Source organism: Arvicanthis niloticus, chromosome 29, assembly GCF_011762505.2.
Source record: "Arvicanthis niloticus isolate mArvNil1 chromosome 29, mArvNil1.pat.X, whole genome shotgun sequence".
Lineage (NCBI taxonomy): Eukaryota > Metazoa > Chordata > Mammalia > Rodentia > Muridae > Arvicanthis > Arvicanthis niloticus.
In genome coordinates, this window is record NC_133437.1 from 22,817,367 (window position 1) to 22,833,060 (window position 15,694).

A 15,694-nucleotide genomic window follows, 5' to 3' on the forward strand; every position below is an offset into this window, starting at 1 on the left:
TGAAAGAAATAAAGAAAAGTGTTACCTAGAATAGGCATGGACTTCTGGGGACCCGAAGGAACAGCAATGAAATCCAGCAGGACAGCAATGAGAAAGTGTGGGATCAGATATAAGGATCTCATACTGGTCCAGGTCAGTAGGAGTGCTGTAAATGTCTGGGAGAGAAAACCAATTTCTTAGGCAAAAAAAAAAAAAAAAAGTTTCCTAGTTCAGAATGTAATGTCTTTGCATACCAATGAGCTTACTAAACAGACCCAGAAGTTATTACAAGGTTCTATAGCCCTTTTAAAACAATGAAAAACACACCACAAATATGATTCCCTATTTAGACAAAGCCACACATGACCACGTTTCAAGAACGGAAGCGGTAGAAGTTCACTTAGCTCTGTTCCCATTCAAAAGGACACTGTTGTCTTCATTCACAAAATTCTATTACTGGATTTCATTCTCTGCTTTACAGGGACATCCCTTAGTGCCTGAAAGAATGAGGAGGTTTTAATTATATGCTTTTGTATTCTCTGGCAAAAAGAATCCAATTTCATACTGTCTCTTCTAAATCAATCAGAGCACAGACAGTCTTGATCTCCTTGTCAATGAGGGTTGTGCTAGAGTCCACAGGAACCACTGTGGTCTCAACTCTGGCCTGTCAGTCACCGTCCGTCCTAAATGATGCACTGTCACGAGTCACCTAACGACAGGGATTGGGATCATTCTGAGCCTTGTCATTAGGTGATTTCATCACTCTGCAAACATCATGGGGTACACTTATACAACATAGAAGGCACAGGTCACTCATGAGACATGGGCACCTGATACAATCAAGAGACATGGTAATCGTGAGATACATGAAGCTGTTGTCGGGATAACAAGGCATACAGCTTTACAATCCACTTTAAAAAATGTAAGTGGGACTACACTCTAGAATAACAACTGAAGGTATGTAGTTGAGTGGCTGGGTGTGGTGGCATACACCCATAAACCTGGCATGGTGTGCGGCTGAAGGAGTGGAGGATCAGGAATTCAATGTCATCCTCCGATACGTGACGAGTTCGAAGGGCTGCATCAGCCTCCGTAGCAAACAAACTATAGTGAAGTGGCCATGAATAGGCAGGGTAACGCACGCCCTGAATCTTAGCACTCAGGAGCTAGAAGCAGGTGTATCTATGTGAGTTTAAACTCACCCTGATGTACATTTAAAGATCCAGGATAGCCAAGGCTACATATTAAATCACATCTCAAAAACAAAAAGGAAAATTAAGAAAACAAAATCAAGTGTAATAAATACATAGGTCAGCAACATAGATGTTTACTATCATTGTGAAGTATTATGGACTGTATATAATTACATGTGTTTACTTTTATATCCGAAGCACCACACCACTAAGAAAATGCGAACACCTTGGCACAATGGTTATGTCATCACTGGGAACAGAGATTTTTCAGTCCCTTATAATCTGTGTGGGAGAATACTATTGACCCCAACATTGCCACACTGTGTGTTAACTTATTTCATCCTCAAACAAAATCTTAAGGTGTCAAAAAAATTAAGAAAGAAAAATAAAGGAAGAATATGAATAAGATTATATATGTACAAATTTATAAATGATTACTAATAATTAACAAATTAATTTATCTAAAATGTTTGCGCTAACAATATTAAACTATCTACAGATGAAGAAAGTGAGGCAGGTGTATAAAGTCATTGAGTCAGTAAATGATGGACTCAAGGAAACCTTCAAAGCCTACACTTTGACCACCATTTTTTGTCAATCATCTAGCCTGGTGAAAAATACCAGACTCGAGCTCACACATGACAGAGCCATTGGTATTTGTCTTCTGTTGAAACTTGACTTGTAAGTGAGCAGGAATGTAGGGTCTGCAGTCGTTACCACAACTGCATCACTAAGCATTTGAAATGGTGTCCGCCACTCCAAAACCAAGAGACGCGCTTAGCCCGCTGACACTAAGGCGCTCTGAGCTATGAGAATCACAACTTACATCTAACACAAGTTCAAATGCCAACAAATTTTCTTTCTGATTTATGGGAGCTTTGAAGCAAAGTATACAGTGGCAATCACTTCAAGGCACAGGTAATTTCTCGACCAGATCCCCACTGGATGTTGCTTTAATTATCTTTCCTTTTGATATTCTCCTCTGTATCCAACATAGGAATAGTTGCTCATCAAAGGAACAAGGACAGCCAGTCCAGATCCAGGAATTCAACGTGGAGATTCCAAAACTTCTGGAATGATCCAGGGGATGACAAGAACCTCTTAAAGCCCAGGGCATAGGCTGACCAGAATGATTTCTTTACTTGGTGGCCTCAGGTTCCTTCCTGTAGGAGACATGTTCACCACCTCACCACCACCCCACCTTCCTGGGCATGACATACTCTCTGCCTTCCAGAATTGTCATAGGTAGAGACCAGTGTGTGAATGATTCTGTCCGGTAGAATGTAGTAGAGATGGTGTGTGTTAGTAACAGCCAAGGAAGTGAAGACCGGACCTTCCTCTTCTGCCTTCGGGTGAAGATGGGGGCGTCACTGATGAACACGGTGTGGAGGACAGTGTCTGGAGAGTCACTTGAGTGTGCGAGGGACGTTGTATAAATGAAAAATAAATAAACATTAGTTGTTAAAACAGTAAGATTGAGGTGGTGGCTATCATAGCCAGAGCTCGGCCACCCTAACAGACATACCTGTCTTCGCTTTCTAGGTTTCTTTGGTTTGCTCTGGTAATTTATCAGCCTCTAATAATTTTTCAATACAGGTGACTTTTTTCTGCTGGAGCCAAGAGATCTGTGGCTCTATGGCACTATGTGGGTGTGTGTCTATTGTTTGACATCTTATTCTGCTATTTCTTCTTCCTCCCTATCCTTTTTAACACAAAATGCAAAACAACACACAAACACATACACCTTCAAAACAACAACAACAACAAATCCATCAACACTCCAGCTCTACCACCCACAATTGCTGAACTGTTGTCACCGTTGGCTTGCTTAAGTGAACCTTTTGTTTCATTTGTTTTCCGACATGGCCGGAACTCACTGTCCAGACCCAGTTAGCATTGAGCACACTCCCCTGCCCTCTCCTCCTCAGTACCGGGTTTACAGCATGAGCCACCTCACCCAGCTTTCAAAGCATCCTTTTGAGAAATTAAATAAAGTGTTGTGATCTCAGTTGGGGCACCCACCATTTACCACCAACCTGTCAGGTACTGTTAGTGTCCAGAAGTGACACTACCCGTGTGCCCTGGGGAAATGGGATGTAGATGAGTGCTCCCACTGAGTCCTCTCTGTGCTCTTCCCTGCTCTGACACACTTGCTAATTAGTGCTGGCTCAGTATTAAATGTTAAAATTTGCCACAGGATATGTGGATGCAAGTATTTCAGTTTGGCGGTGATTAGCCTTTCCCACGAACATGCCACGTTTACCATCCTTTTCCCTGTAGAGGGCGCCATTGCTTCCAGTTCTCATCTCTAGGCTCAGTGCTGTAGGTGACCCCTTTCAGACACCTGGGCAAAGCGTTGCTCTAGGGACAAACAGGACCAATAGAGATGGAACTGTTGGGGCATAAGGACTATGGACATTTGGTTTTCCTTGATGCCATCTTGTGATTCTTTTTAAAAATAACTTTATTTTTGAGATTATAATTGCATCATTTCTCCTCTCCCTTTCCTCCCTCCAAGGCCTCCATATACCTGTCGTACAATTCTTAAAGAGCCAGACCAGTGTTTACCACCGGAGAGCTATTGAAAAACTCCTGTGTGTACGCACATCTTGATTCTGTGGCTGTTACAGAACAAGTTAATGCATTTTACTCATGGAAAACCTCCCGGCTGACCACACTTGTCCCAGATGATTGTATTTTACAACACTTTTAACCATTACGGTTTTTTTTGTTTGTTTGTTTTTGTTTTGTTTTGTTTGTCAAAAGACATATTCACCACAAAACAATTCTCAAAGAAACAAAGAGTTGGAAGTCACTTAGCACAACCGTTAATGCCTTCCAAGCGTTCCTGATAGAAGTGGCCGGAAGCGTGTCTCATACATGGAGTCCGGCTCTGCTACACGCCAGGCTTCGTTTCTTGACCAGCGGTGTGTGTTAGGAACATGGGACAGAGTTCTCTAAGACTGTAAAACCTGTGTTTGCTTTGGATTGGAGTTTCTTCCAGGTTTGAAGCTGTGAGGAAGAGACAAGAGAAGAGGGAATTAACAGAAGCCTGTGCTGTGTGCTGGATCTGAACGATCTCAGCTCTCCTGGGATACAAGGGCAGCCATGCTTTGCATGGTAAGGTCAGAGTTGCGGAGGGCCATGGTGGTGGAATTCAAGAAAGTCTCTGGCAGTTCTGCATGACTTATTTCTCTGCCACACAGCCTATCTTCTGCCTGGATGGACTCCCTGCTCCCATCTTCTGTGGAATCCAAAGATCATAGAGGGTTTGAAGATGCAGGAGGCATGAGATTCCATCATTACCAAAAACTTGGTGAATCCAATCGAAGCAAGTATGGAAAATATTTGTTCTTCTGATGTGGGCACCTGCCTTCTATCATCCATCTCAAGAGACATAGCAGCAGAATCCTCCTGAAGGCCCTGTTTGGGATGGGGCGGGGGTTCACCACGGAGATAATGGTGAAAGGATGAAGATGAGGGGGGATATCTTGATGGAGAGGAGCAGCCAGGTCCCAGGGGAGGGCTCTGAGTCCTCCCATGTCTGAAGAGGGAATAAAGGGTCAGAGGATGTGAAAAGACAGAGATGCCTGCATTGAATGTGGGGAAAGAGCTATGGGGGCTATCTGAGCCCAGAGGGAATACCCAAGATACGTATGAGGTCAAGCATCACCTGAGACTCTACCCAGCCAAAGGAGCATGTGTGTCCTAGGTAGGGTTACTACTGATATGATGAAACACCATGACCAAAGCAGCTCCAGAAGAAAAACGTTCATGTGTCTTACACTTCCACCTCATAGTTCATCATCAAAGGAAGTTAGGACAAGAGCCCAAACAAGGCAGGAACCTGGAGGAAGGAGCTGATTCAGAGGCCATGGAGGGGTGCAGCTTGCTAGATTCCATCATGGATTGCTCAGCCTGCTTTCTTATAGAACTCAGAACCACCAGACCAGGGATGGTACCACCCACAATGCGCTGGGCCCTCCCCCCATCAATCATTAATTAAAATAACAGCCTACATCCTGTCTACAGCCTGATCTGATGGAGGAATTTTCTCAAAGAGGTTCCCATCCCTCAAATGACTCTAGCCTATGTTGAGCAGACATAAAACTAGCCAGCACAATGTGTCAGCCCATTTTATGTGGCCTGAAGCTATTGTATCAAGAAGTTTACTTAAGCCCGCAGTATGGAGACCTGAACACCTGAAGACAGGAAGCAGAGAATTCGAGAACCAAACTCTCTCTATGGCAAGCATTCACTCTTGCAACAGCTCACTCACTCCACAACATCAGCAGTAATCCCTCCTGAGGGCCACGCCCCAGTGAGCTCATTCCATCTCACTAGGCCCCGCCTCTTAAAGGTTCTATAACCATGTGGGGATAAAGCCTCCAGTACATAAATCCTTTAGGAAGAAATCACATCCAAACCATGACAGTCACCAAACCTGGGACATAAAGTACCACATATACCCAGTAGGTTTCCATGATACTGGGGAGAGAGTAACCTAATTCTTTTCAGGCTAAGTTGTCTTCTCTAAGTGTTTTGCCTGTGTGTGTGTGTGTGTGTGTGTGTGTGTGTGTGTGTGTGTATGCATCATTTACATTCATAGTTCCCATGGAGGCCAGAAGAGGATGTTGGATCCCCAGAACTGAAGCTGGAAATGGCCATAAGCTGCCTTGTGGCTGCTAGAAGTCAAACTTGGGTCCTCTGCAAGAACAAGCGGTCTTAACTGCTGAACCATCGCTCCAGCTCCAAGCTGACTTTTCAAAGAATATTTAATTGCATTTTACTTTTTTATAATTTCTTGTACATGGTGGGGCTACACTCATTCCATTCTCCAATGATTTTTTTTAAAAAGATATTTGTTTGTTTGTTTGTTGTTTGTTTGTTTGGAGAAGGGTGTGAACACACCAGAGCACTGAGCCACCTCACCAGTCCCGGGCTGTTTTGTTTTTTAAATGTAGAGCAGTTTGGCATTTCTTGAACTTGACTGTGTGGTTCAGTAGATGGAACTGACTCTATGGCCATAAGACCCACATCATCACACTCAGAAGAGCTCCAAGCTTTGAGAGTTTGTAGGCTCACCTCCCCTCCCCCTTGTTTGCCTTCTCAGCTTAGTGCCTAAGGTTGAGGTGTGAGCCCTCAGCTTCCTGCTTCTGCCTCCATGCCTGCCACAGGCTCTTATGCTGTCCCAACCAGATGGAATGTTAGCACTCTGGAACCATTAACAGAAATAAACTCTTTTCTCCATAAGTCACTTTTGTTCATGGTGGTCCATAGCAGAGTGTCCAATCAAAAGAACATGGCAGTGCCCAGTGGAAGGCGGCCTAGATGGAAACAAAGCTGTTCCCAGGGCCGCTGTTGGATGCAACCCAATAACAAGAACTCTAAAAGTGCCAAGGAGTCCTGATAGGCAAAAGAGCATCGCAGCATCCCTGACCTTCTTCCAGCAACAGCCCTTACCCAGCATGCATAGCACTGGGGTGTTCCCCCAGCAGAGCCAGCACCATCTTGTTCTGTGGTCTCTCATTTGCATAGATCTGTAGGAGTTGTGAGTCAAGCCTGAAGTCTTTGTACATATTTGGGACTGAATAATTTCCTTTTGAAGGGCCAGATGCTTATGGTGTCTGTGCTGCTTGTTCTCCGGGCCCTTACACAGAGGAGGAATACTTCCTCCCATGTTGTGACGCTTGCCTTGCTGTGGTGTGAAGTCTGTGAAGTTGAATGGGTTCCTGAGTGCACCTGAGTGCCAGTTAGTGCATGAAGGCATGGGGGCCTAAGTAGAGGTGGCACCGGGAAGCAAGAGGCTGGGGCATTCCACCACACACACAGTTCATGCTATGCCACCAACACTTATTTTCCTGCACCACACACACCTCTAGCCTTTTTTCTCGGTAGTAAACAGAGGTACCATCTATCGTTCACCAAATCTGCACTCAAGCTGCTGCCTTGGCTGCCTTCAGCAACCTTGCTGACAGTCACCAGCAGTCTCCTGTGCTTTCTAACAGCTCTGATGTGAGCCCACGCTCCTGTGACACTTCCTTTAAAGGATAAGGAATGAAGGTTTGCCCAGAGCCTCCCCAGTGTGAGCCATGCTCCGTGTACCAAAGATACCTGACAGCAATAGTAATCTCTGTGAGATTTCAGCAGCTCCTAGCACATGTGACATGCATGTGTCCTGTATTTCGGATGCATCTCCACACTGCTGGCCAGTCAAAGGGAAATGTGGTAGCTCATACCTTACAGGCTTTGCCTAGGAGTCAAGGGTCAGGAAGCACCTGCAACAGTGAACACTCATTGTGTGCTCCCCCTTCTGTCCTTTCTGCACCCTCTGTTTCCTCCTCTCCCCTCTTTTCTTCGTCATTCTTTTTCTTTTCTCTCCATCTTCCTTTCATCCTCTGCCTCTGTTCCCTTCCTGCCTGAACACTGGTTTCAACTTTCTACTCCACACCATGGTGTTGCAAAGAAACCAGCACTTCTCAGGCTCCAGTGTGCATGTGCGTGACCTAAGGACCTTGTCAAAACTCAGACACTGACTCAAAAGGTCTGAGGAGGAGGCTGAGATTGTATTTCCAACAAGCTCTGGCTGGTGCCAGCTTAAAGTCAGAAGGACACTTGGAGACATGAGTGCCATGGTACCTGGATGTCCTTTTAGCGTCTCCAGGAATAATGTACCCTTGAGTGTGTTCAAATGTAGTAACTTTTCTTCTGGACTGTTTTCCCTGTTAGGTAGCATATTGCCCTGTCCCTTGAGAAACATGATCCCCTACTTCAGTGTGTAAGGTCTTCTGTCCTCTGGTGCTTCTCTGAAATCATGGCATGTGTCATCCCAGCATGGGGTCCATGGTTTTTATGGAGTTTTGTATTTAACATGTTAACATTCAAGTACAGACGCCTACACAAAGCCAGACCTGGGTGTTAAATGAGGGCTGCAGACAACAGAGAGCAAGAAGACTCCAGAGTCTATTTTAAATTCTGTACAGAAACTGAAGCCCAAAGGATGACTTTGAAATGTGGAGGGTGAACATATGCCCCCGATGCGGGGCAGCATCCATATGTCTGAGTGAGACAGTCCTGTCTTTCCTTATAAACATACACTCCCACAGGACGTGGGATGTCGCGGCGTATCGTCACGTGTTCAGAGCTACACGTTTTACTCATTCCTCATTAGTGGAGCAACCCCTGGGCTGCGATGTGAACCCAGTGGGACATGAACACACAGGCTGCCAGCTGCTCGGCACCATTGTTTAAGCAACATGTTTGCCTCATCTGGCTGTGTACTCTGTGGGATTGCAGACCCTGGTCTACTACATCTGAAGATTATTATTTGCCATGGAAACATTGATGTCAAATGGGTGTGGGTGGGGCTCGGGCCATGAATAAACACAGAATAGTTCATCCCACAGGGTGCAAGTTATTATTGGGTCTAGGAGGTGCGAGCTGTGTGGGTCAACCCCTCACAAGCTTTGTGTTTTGGATGGCATAGTCTGGCAGGCTGCAGGATGGCTTAAAAATGTATGTTTAAGTAGCAGGAGCAGCTTGGGATGAGTATACAGGCCCAGATAAGACACTGTTTACCACTGTGGACATGGGAACGGAGCAGTGTAGGCTTAGAGCTTTCAAAACCTATTTTAATATGGGTTCCTACATGCTTGAACCTTCCTTCTAGCCCGCTGCTCACCAGAGGCAGTGGAAAAGAGAGATTAGTAGGGCAAAGAGGAATGTGGACCTGTTTAGAAATAGTTCTTTCGGACAATTCCAATTTGTGTTATCAGGATATCAGCAGTTTAGTTCACATAAATCAGCAGTGGTAGCTCGAACCACTCACAAACACCATTCAAAAATCAACAACAATGGCTGCTCATTCCAGAAGAAACCTCAAGGCTCTGCCAATCGGCCCAACTCTGTGCAGAAGCAGCAAGAAGCCACCAGATATCATGAGAAGTTCTTTAGTGTGTTTCTATGAAGTCACGACAAGTGATGATCAGAGAAGACAGTAGGGTGAACCAATCCACAGTATGTCAGTGAAGACCAGTGTCAGCAAAGACAAGTAGAGAGTGGCAAGGTGAACCAATGCCACAGTGTCATCCACTGTCTGTTGGGTTATATTTATACCCTTTCCAAGCATCAGGTGTCCTCCCAAGCATCTGCTCCAGCAAAATATTACATACCAGCTTCCAGAAAAACACCATGTGTCTGTTCTCAGCAAAAACATCCTCTCATGTGTCTGCTTCATCAGAATATCCTCTCATATGTCTGCTTTAGCAAAACATGCTCTCATAAGACGGTTTTTAGACAAAAGATCACATGACACAACTGAGTCTCCATAAATTTCCACTTCAAGGCAGAAAGATAACTTGAAATGATTCTAGCATTTTAAAAAACCTCTGTTAATTTACTTCTTGCAAGTGTAAATGTGAGGTATTTATGCGTGTGTGTATATGTGTGTTTATCTATATAAACACACATATCTATATACACAGGCACACTTGTGTGCTTGTGTATGGGCCGGCCCATGGCTAACACTGACTGTCTTTCTCCACTGTTCCCCATCTTGCTGAACTTGAAGCTTGCTGTATTAGACACTCTGGCTTGCCAGCTTGGTCTGAGGAGTCTTGTCTTACAAGGTAAGATTATAGGCAAACCACTATGCCCATGTGACTGGTATGTGATCTGAGTTCCAGTCCTCAGAGTCACACAACAAACTCTTCACCACCTGAGCCATTTCTACAGCCCTGATTCTAACAGCTGACCACCTACTATGTGTGTCGAGATAAGTGATCAAATGTTGCAATCATTTCATGAAGGGCTGGTGCCTAGGAAGAGAGTACTATTTCTACCAGAAATATCTTTCTGAATGTTAACTCCTAGAAAATGGAATGGGTGGTTCTAGAATCCTTGTAGTTGAATAAGGCTGAAGTCAGTTTATGGTAGCTATGGTTGAGCCTTCAATCCATTGTGCTAAAAGTTCTGGGTTGGTTTGCTTTTGTTTGTTTGTTTGGGTTTTTGGGTTTGAAATTCACAACATGGCCTGGTGTCAGAGAGCCCATCAGACCAGGTATCCAGGCAACCAGTGACCAGGTTCTGTTTTCAAAGGTGGTGGCAATAAGATCACAGTGGGTAATAGCACCATTGCTTCTCTCTGGTCTCCTACCTGGGCTCAGGCCTGTTTAAGCCCGGAGCTGAGCTTGCAGCTACAGCAAGGGGCTGCAACTATTGACTCCCCTAGACAGATAGATCACAGAATCAGACACATGACGCTTTCCAAGGACATGTTCCAGATCATTCAGCCAGCACGGAGCAGACTCTTTTGGCTACCAGAAGCCAGTTCTTGTCTCCCCTGCTCCCCTGAGTAGAGACTGAGACACAGTGGCTACAGCTGAGTGTGAAGCCACATTCACACTCCACAAGGGGGCCTTCCACTTGTTTTGGATAAGGTGGAGGCAGGCTGAATCCAGAACTTCTACTGAATTAACCATAGAAACACACAGGGCTGGAGTTTAGTGATAGAACCCAGCATGCACAAATCCCTGGGTTGCATCCCCAGCACAGAGGGGGCGGGGTGGGAGAGAGACCCAAAATTATACAAGCTCATGTGTTCAGCTCTTCTCATGGCCACAGTCTCTCTCAGTCCCTAGAATTTTCTTTCTGCCCACTGTCTCCCAGTGTGTTTTCCTAATGCCCCATTCTCTCTGTATTGGCTTCACTGAGCATTGTTGAGTGTCCCATTGTGACACATTCAGAGCCTTTGTTGGGATGAGCGGTCCCACCTGACCTGGGAATCTTGAGGGCACAGCTCAGGAAGAGTGAGACCATACCACAGATGTTCATCTCATCCTTGTTCCCCTCCTCCAAGTCTTTCCTTAGAAACTGAAGAGTTAAAGAAGGAGAAAAAATATCATCAGATTCCATATGTGGGGAAACCTTTGTGTAGACACTCATGAAAAGCCTCAGTTCTGATGTGTCTAGTTCCATAGCTGGGGACAAGGGCTTTGCCAGATGGGCAACCCTGTGAAGATAATGGATATGAAAAATGCTTTACAGATTCTGGAATGAGGCTTGAGCCCTGGCTATTGTTTCAATCACATAAAGTACACAGTTGGGGGTTGGGGCGCTGTGTGTGTGCATGTGGAGGCCAGAGTTTGATGTCGTGTGTCTTCCCCAGTTGCTTTCTGTCTTATGTTTTTTATTTTGTATTGGGTTGTCCATTTGTTGTCTGCTTTTGAGACTGTCTCTCCCTGAACCTGGAGCTCACACATTCAATTAGGCTAAGTTGGGTTCCAGAGATCCATCATCTGCCCATCTGTGCCTCTCCAGTGCCAGGATTACAGAACAGCACCTCAGCAACCAGCCTTTTACATGTACGCTGGGGATTTGAACTCAGGTTCTCATGCTTAGCACAGCAGTTACTTTACTGAGTGAGACACATCCACAGCCCACCAATTAGATAAAGTATCTATTTTTAAACACACACACAGAGAGAGAGAGAGAGAGAGAGAGAGAGAGAGAGAGAGAGACAAAGAATTAGAGAGAGACAGAGACAAACACATACAGAGAGACATACAAACACAGATAAACATAGAGAAACACACACATAAACATAGACACATGCACACACATGCACACACACATACACATATACACAAATGGGACACATTTCAGAGTGAGGAAACTTGAAATCATGCAAACCATGGAACTCAAACCATGTGTCTGTCAAGGGCTTAGATCACAGGGTACTGATTGAGTCCCAACTTCTGATTTTTTTTTTTTTCTCAATTTATTTTCTTTCCGGAAGGAATCTCTTTCTCCTACCATCATGTGCCAACTCTTTGCTTCGCCACCCCCAATTCAGAACTGCACAGCTGTCCAGCAGAAAACAGATCAGAGTTCTTGTGAATTCAAAGACTGGGTCTCCTAGCTGCAGGTAGGAGATACTTAGGGTGCCCTTAGGCTTCAGCATCATTAGTGCTCTGATATCCCCTCCAAATAGTGAAATTTTAGGGATCTAAGATACACTCTGGTTGGAGACTTTTAAAACTGACTGGGTTATTCTAATAAACAGCCACAGTTGAGAATCACAGAGCCAAACAGTTATAAATGGCACCCAGTGGGGACATGTGGTCCACAACCACCCATGTTGTGAGTGACACACCTTGAGATGTGTGGTATGTGACCTGTGTAGTCCTTCAAGTTGCCCCTGCTCACCCCCTCTTGACCTCGCCCAATCCCCAATGACTTAAGAGATCACAGGCTGAAGGCATGCATGGTCTAGCCTCCCTCTCTCTCCCCTTGGGTCAGAGTTGGGGTTGAAGACAGTGCAGATCTGGAGCCTCATCCTCGAAGGATCTCCTCTGCTTCCTGTTCCCTTCTGACAAAGGAGAGGCAGATGGGGGTCGAAGGCTGCTGAAAACCCAGAATCTTTTCAGGCCCCATCTTAGAGGCTGCCCAGTTCCAGTGCTCTGCCCAAGGTGAACATGCTGCTTTGGTTGCTTGGCCGAGAGTGATTTAGACTCTGGGAAGAATCTGGTTCATTCCCCCTGGTACCCAGGTCATTCCTAAATCAGCCACTGTAACAGCTGCATTTTCCTCTCAGGCCACAAGGGAACTGTGTCTGTTTTGTTTGTTTGTTTGTTTGTTTTTTCCAAATTAGCAATTTAATTGCACCAAACCCAGTCCTAAAGCCCTGGTGAAGTCCTGGCAGCTTCCCAAGGTGTCTAGCCTCTTGCCCTTCCCTCCTGTCACCTCCCCAACCCAAGGAGGGAGTTATACTCTGGAAAATCAGAGCCCATTGGATCTCAGTCATTGCCATGGTTTTTATTCTGCATGTGTCAATATCGTCGGATCCCACCACACGGATACTAATGGGCAGATGGAGGAGACCAAAATCCCACAAGAATTCAGCAAAACAAGACAAATACGTGACACAAACAAGTCCTCAGTGTTGTGCTGAGTCAAGGGCTGGCATTTTACAGTTTATTTCTCTATAACTCGCTGATGTTCTCAAGCTGGTCAGCCCAGCTGTCACTCAGAAAGTACAAGGTGAACCTTCTCTGCTAAAGCCTTGCATCTGGCATGTCTGTTTATATTTGGCATCTCAACTACTGTTTTTGGTTCCGCTGTGGGATTTAAAAATACAAAACAAAACATTCTCTTCTTGAGTTCCAAATCCTGGAGCAGACATTTGAATCCAGACAGAAGCTGAGGAGACCCAGAGATGGGGAAGAAAAGAGAACACTAAATATGTGAGAAAGTGTTTGAGACCTATTCAATACCCAGTCGACTCTGTGTAACAGAGCAGTAACAAGACACTGTTTTCCCAGACTCCCTTGCAGCTTGATATGGTCCAGTTCCATCAATAAGGAAGAAACAGAAGTACAATTATTCTTGAGAAAGAGAAAAAGAGGGAAGGATTTGTTTCTTTTTTATTTTATGTCTGTCTATAAGTGTTTTACCTGTGTATGTATGTATGTATGTATGTGTATGTATGTATATGTATGTATGTGCACTGCATACTGCCTGGTGCTTTAGGCACTTAGAAGAAAGTTCTGGACTCCTGAGACTGTAGTTACAAGTGTTTGTAAGCTACCGTGTGGGTTTCTGAGCCAGTCCTCTGCAAGTGCTTCGTACTACTGAGCTGTTTCTCAAAACCAGTGCAATCGTTCCTTAGTATGATGGGGGATCGATTCCAGGACACCACACAATTGTCAATCCACGGATGCTTAGGCCTTCTATTTTCCACAGCGTTGCATTACCTGAACTTCTAGCAGAGCCCTTGAACTTTAACTCACCTCGTCTTACGTATAACGTCTAGGACATGTGCTCTGTATAAGTGGTTGCTGAACAATCCATGAGGAGCTCTCCTCCACGACCCTGAATCAGCTCCAGTCTTTAGGCTCCTGCTCTGTTTGACTTCCTGCCTGACTTCCTTCAATAATGGACCTACGTTGACACATAAGCCAGATAAACCCTTTCCTCCCCAACTTGCTTTCAGTCATGGTGTTTCATCATAGAAACAGTAACTAAGACAATGCCCCGATTCATTAGTAATAGCTCCTATGAACCAGAAGCGATGAGACTGTAGGGGCTTGATCTGGTGTTGCTTGTATTTAAATGCTAAGTCCTGGCTCCCAAGCTCTGGTTGCCCCCAATGAGCAGATTCTCATATATACCAGGTGATAGTATGTAAACCTTGCTCTTAAATTTAAAACTATTAATTAAATAAAACTGGTGACAGCCAATTACTGGGGACAGGGGATAGAGTATGAGTTACTGAATGGAGGTCACAGGTAGGCACTATAAGGAGGAGGAGGGAGAGAGAGAAGGAGCACGGAGGAGGAGAAGACTGGAGAAGAGTAGATCTCTGTGAGTTGTGATGGACAAATGGCATGTGCCAGAGCGATAGGCCTCCCCAGGATGCCAGACTGCTGTAGGAGAAATAACTCAGAGACTTTCAAATAGCAAGCATTTGAGGAGCAGAGTTGAGCCAGTAGCTAGACGATCATTGAGAAATTTTGATTAGGGATAATTCCCTAGTAATTGCACAGAGCCTATTAAATAAATATCATAGTTTAAGTCTCCTTTGTTTAAAGTTAGATGGGGATAGGTTAATAAATATTTTATAGGCCACTATGTAGGAGGAGCTAAGGTGGGAGGAGTAAGAAGAGGAAGAGGAGGAGTAAGGAAAGAAAGAGGAGAAGGAAGAGGAGGAGCAAGAGAGATGAGAGAGGGGAACATGGAGGCAGATGTTCACGTGTCTCTGGCAGTCAAAGGTAGTTGTTATATCTAGGTTGGGTATTGGATTATACCTCTGATTGTATGGGCATCTTGTTATTGATCATTACCAAATACATAAAGCCTTTGAATAACCTAAGCATTAGAGTCTTATTTGTACTGAGCCCACGTGGTTAGTGGGATGGTCTGAGCAATGCCCAGCCTTGCAGAGACAGCATGGAAGATTTGCAGAGCCATCTCCCATGCTGGCATCTCGTGGGTAGAAGGGTTGGTGTTTCTGGCTGGCTATTTTTAGCTGCGGCTTGCACGTGGCCTCTGGCCATGGAACACAGCGGCTCTGCCTAGCTCACAGTATCACACTTGCTTAGAGAATTTGACTTTCTGAGTAGTTCCCATGGTCAAGGTTGACTTTCCAGACTACACTTGCAGAGTCAGCCAGTTACTGTGCTGATAATGGCTTGAGAGAGCAAACCTAGCAAGACCATCTGTATGATTAGCTAGAGCAACCCACCAGTGCTTAGGAGAGCCTCTGTGTTTATGGGGGCTGGGCTAAGGGATGAAGAAATTAATTCAGGAGACTTGGTTTGGGAAAAATTCTGGCACACAGCTAAGCATACGTATAAACACTGAGTTCTGTCCCCAGCCTAAGAGAACTTTAGGCTATGCCCCTGGAACAACACTTAAGTCAAGAGGCCATCTGAGTCCCTCTTCCCACATAGAACAGTATGATATCCTACTTTTGGGCCTGGACCATGTCCTGCCCTGGAGGGGAGATAAGTACCCCCATAGAT

At 45.0% G+C, this 15,694-nt stretch overlaps 1 long non-coding RNA gene across 1 annotated transcript in view; it reads right to left on the reverse strand.

Moving 5' to 3' along the window:
• Positions 1-246: 246 nt before the first annotated feature.
• The window catches only part of LOC143440440 (uncharacterized), a 35,393-nt gene continuing 19,945 nt past the window's right edge, over positions 247-15,694 (reverse strand). Inside the window, exon 4 of the long non-coding RNA XR_013108133.1 lies at positions 247-4,184. This is a non-coding gene — a long non-coding RNA (uncharacterized LOC143440440). The remainder of the gene's footprint in view (positions 4,185-15,694) is intronic.